Here is a 4851-nt window from a genome sequence, read left to right on the forward strand (position 1 = left end):
TTCTCCTAGTGCCCAAGAAGAGAGACCTCCTTCTGGCCAAAAGAGGAAACTCTTTGGGTAATGAAGAGGAAATGCAAGTAGAACCTGCATAGCTGTTGGGATGGAGATGGGGAGAACGGTTGCTTCCAATTCCAATCTTTCTTGCACACTTCCCTGTCAACCTCTCACCATTCCTCCTAATTTCCAAGTACACACACACCTAAACTATGGCAGCACACACACACATACACATTAGCTTGATAATGAAATAATATAAAAGAAGAGATGTAGAATTCATTAGGGGGTATACACACAACATAACATAGCTTGAGAGAGAGGAAAGAGAAAATTGAGAGCATCTACACAAGAATGGCCTAAAGATTGTAGCCCCAAACACCATGGCACCTCTTGTGGAGTTTGGCATTTAATATTTGATATTACTTGTTGGTGCCAAAAATTGGAGGCCCCTCTTCGTCCACTTTAGTTATGTGTGGAGCATATCACTTATTGCATGACCCTCTTAGGGTGAATTCTCACTATTCTATTTACAAAGTAGCCATAGTGACTTATTGATAAAGATCTAAAACACTGCGCAAATATAAAATGGCCGAGGAATTTATTTATTCCCAACTCCTTCTCCTCAACTCCCAGAACTCCAATCTACAAGTTATCAACACATCATTAGTAAAAAATATAGAAAGACAACATAGTAATTACCCATTACACTCTAGCTATACCAATTGTAGTTAGCCACATACAATAGGAGGGTGCACAATTTCGTAACATCCTTCCCTCAAGGGATAGCAACTGCCCTCAGTTGCTCAATAGATAATCAATTAGACCGTGATTGATGAAATGTGTACAGAAGATTTGGGAAGTGTTGGAAAAACAATAGGCATCCATTTAGTATCTTCTCTAGGGTGGCATTTAAAAGTCAAAAGATAATGATGAGAAATCATGCCAGTGTGTGTAGTGGTGGTTTCATGATCAACTATGTAAGACCTAGGGTAATTGAACGTAGGATCCTCCTCCCTACCGCCCCTTATATAGGCCTAGCTCCTAGCTCTTGCCCTAAGCGGATCCCCAGTCCGCACTGGTCCAGTCCAAGCCCTTGGCCTAGGTCCCTGACCCCCCTAAGTTGGGCCTTGCCCCGTAGGACCCTTGTCCTGACATTACTCCCCCCTTAAGGAAGAGTTTTCTCCTCAAAAAAACAAGTAGTAATATCTTCTTAAGAATACTGATGTTTTCTTTATTGACGTCCCATACGTGAGCCCGTTGTCTGTATGACTGATAATTGGTGCAGTGAGTAGGTTCAATGAAACCCAGAGCAACATCTTGATTTTCAACATTGTTGTCCTTTTGCAACCACTTGGGTCTAAATGGTAACTCCATCTATAACTCACTTGAGTACTGTAAAGGAGTAACCACAACTAAGAGTCACTTGGGTCTAAATGGTAACTCCATTTATAACTCACTTGAGTACTGTAAAGGAGTAACCACAACGAAGAGTTGTCGAAAGGCTTAACCAGTTTTTAGATCTTCTGAAGGTACTGGAATAATGCAAGGAAACCTTGGCGTAACTTTCCATGCAGTTGTGAGCCAGATTTCCTACTCACATGAGTATCTTGAAAAGTTCATAGATAGGGAGTGTCCTCTTGTTAGAATTCTGAATAGTTTGGAATAGAAAGAACTACATGTTCATCCCTAATGAAGGTTACTTGCCAACATACTTTGTCAGCACACCTGGTAAGTCCTTGACGTATGAAACTATTGAAACAATCTCCAACCCCACCACAACAGGTGTACAAAGTCAAAAACCGTACTTAAGCAAATTCGAGAACAGGGAGAAAATCATCTATTCAGAAATGCGTTGTGCTAACGTATGCTCTTAGCAGATCCTTTAGAGAATAAATATTTGTAAGTTGCCCATCCAACACAAGATGAATAGCAGCAGTAAGAGTGAGGTGTTGTTCCCCAACCACTTATAGACAGGCTTCCCTGACAGTCGAGAAACTAGGACTCAATCATTGAGTATCCAACCATATTTTTTATATGGAGTGACGAAAACCAACTAGGTTGAAAACGGGTGGACTGGAGTAAGCTCCTAGAGTTTAGACCATCCAACCATAGACACCCATCCTGAGCCAGTGCCTTGTATGGCAGGGTGTAAACTCATAATAAACTCATAATAAATCTATAGGAGAAATTGCACATGTAGTGCAAAAAGGAGTAGAAGAATAAAGTGCATGAATTTGCATACCACTCCAAATAAATCAGTGTTAAACACTAGGGCCCATAACACCTAGTGTGCATGCATTTAACACAAACTTATCCAAACCGTAATTCTATGACGAGACTTTCCATGGTACGTACGTGAAAGCCTTTCAACAAGAGTTGGACCATAACAGAATGTGAAATGTCAGGACACGGGTCTGGGCCAAGGGCCAGGACGGACATGCAGTCAAGGGGGTCCCTATATTTAGAAGGCCAGGGGTCTATATAGGGCATGGCTGGGTGGAGATTAGCATGTCAGTTCCCCTGTCCTTTACATTGGTATCAAAGCTCAGGGGAGAAGGGGGAGGAAGAAAGAGGCATGGAGGCCATGGATCTTCGTTCTCTCTCTCTCTCTCTCTCTCTCTCTCTCTCTCTCTCTCTCTCTCTCTCTCTCTCTCTTTGCGGTTCATGGAAGCTCGCCCTCCTTTCGGCGAAGAAGGAGCAGCATGGCTGAGTCCTTTCATGGATGCATGGCAAGGTCGTGCTACAAGAAGGCCATGGCAGAGAGGGAAAGCAAAGGAAGGCATGGCTCTTTGGCTTTTATCTCTCTCTCTCATCTTCAACCGGGCATGGCGAGATTTCTCAGCACAGAGAACCGTGGGCAACAACCCTAGCATGGACGAGGGTGTGTCGGCGACCTGAATCAAATCGTCCATGCATGGTCTCTAGAGAATCGCCCTGGGCCAAGGAAGCGATGTCGACACAGTCTCTTGGCCAGCCAGCGCCTGTAGCACGTCCCCATGCAAGGTTTTTGGCATGCGCAGGCGGCAGCTGCTACCATCGCCCAAAAACATCTTCTTTTTACTTTCTTTTTACATTGGTGGGTGCCCTAGGGTGCCCACGGGCCACCCCAGGGGCCCCGCCACACCAACCAGGGCCAGACACTGTCTCCTTCTCGAAATCGGCTAGGGCTGCGACTAAGACACGGCATCGGCAAGGCTGTATGGGCCGTTTTTCACACAGAATTTTTTGCATATATCTGCAGACAATTGTATTCGACCTCGGCATTCCACCCTCGGCGTTTTGCTCAGGAAAGCACACACCGTTTATACGACGGGCATTCTTTACAGTCGAGGCAACAGACTCTTGGGGCTTGTCTCCATGGCAATCGAAAGGGCTACCCGTCAACACAAAAGCGAGTTTAGGTGATTATGGTTGCATGCAACCAACCAAGCAAGCAAGTGCGACGACGACTGATGTAGCTCTTTGACCTTCACAGGCAAGGTATGCATAGATTTGGTTTTTGTTTGCCAAAATTTTTCAGACATGCTGTGTAATTTTTGCATGCACTAGACGAGTGAGTATTTTGGCCTCGCATCCACAAGCAAGGCTGGTAACAACTATTTTTTACACACATGCCACGCACAAGGTGCTTCTGTGGTTAGAACAAGCATGACAAGCCTCATATACTTTGCCTGCAACATATATGAGTGCAATTTAGACACTCCTAGCACAAGCACAGCTTGTGACAGTTGTTTTAAGCATTACCATTTTGTTGGCATCGAATCAATGTTTCACATGCCAACATGGCTCAAGCATGGCTTGAGTACTTGCAGCCCTGATCTGCTGCACGGATCATCAACAGTTCACTTTTGATGCCCATGGAATCTCACGGAGATCGGCACACCCTGTGGCTCGGCTTCATGAAGGGTGCACAGAGCTCGGCATGGCCGGCCTCTTGTCACTGCTTTCAGAAGCCGACAAAGATGCTAGCCCAGAGCTAACCACTTTCAGTTGAAATTGCTTGACAAGGTCAATTTTTTGTACATGATCGACAAGGTTGATTCTCTTTGCTATGGCATATGTCGTCAATAGCATTTGTTGGCAACGAGGCCAGACATAGTTATATGAAGCAAGGCTTCAATTTCTGCATCTTGCATTGAGCTTCCCCACGTTTGGTCTATGCTAGGAGCATACAAAATTGGGAAGGATTTGGCAATATGCTTGCAAGTTATTTCATTTCATGCCCAACGGGCATATATGGCGCAAGAGGCCGTAGTTGTGTACATGCCAACTCCCACTTGCATAGCAAATATGGCTATCAACCATCTATGAGACATCAGAGATGGCGATGAGCCATCTATCCGACAGCCACATATGGCTATGAGCCATCTGTGAGCAAGTTTTCTCCTACAAAATCTCGGGACAACTGGTTACAACAACAACCAGGTTAGCCAAGTTTAAGTTTTTCTTGTTTTTTCCATATTTACACTTTCCTTGGCAATTACTGTCATTGTTCAAAGCAAAGTGCTTTGGCAATTTTACACGAAGCAAGGCTTCTCCCTTGTGCCGCGTTACTGCCCATTGACCTGGAATCAAGGGTATTGGCATGCAAGTTTGGGGAACTGGTATGACCAACAGTTTGCTCCCATTTTAGGTGTGGTGATATCGCGGTATGATGTCCCACTACCAATGTAGGTTGTGCAAGGCACTTCTGGTTTGGGCTCTTACGTTTGAGGCCATCACTTTTGCCAAGGGCCTAAGATTATGTATGCACGGCATGCTAGCTAGGTAGAATCAATTCTACCACCTCAAGAAACATGCTTCTGCTATAACACCAGATACTTTGTCAAGGACAAGATAAGTTCTGGATTGTTT

At 44.6% G+C, this 4851-nt stretch overlaps 1 pseudogene; it reads left to right on the forward strand.

Annotated features, from left to right (window-relative positions):
- Positions 1-2699: 2699 nt before the first annotated feature.
- On the forward strand, positions 2700-3398 carry LOC147439155 (uncharacterized; annotated as a pseudogene).
- The last annotated feature ends 1453 nt before the right edge of the window (positions 3399-4851 follow it).

Source organism: Adiantum capillus-veneris, chromosome 16 (assembly GCF_014529385.1).
Source record: "Adiantum capillus-veneris isolate H3 chromosome 16, ASM1452938v2, whole genome shotgun sequence".
NCBI classification, from domain to species: Eukaryota; Viridiplantae; Streptophyta; class Polypodiopsida; order Polypodiales; family Pteridaceae; genus Adiantum; species Adiantum capillus-veneris.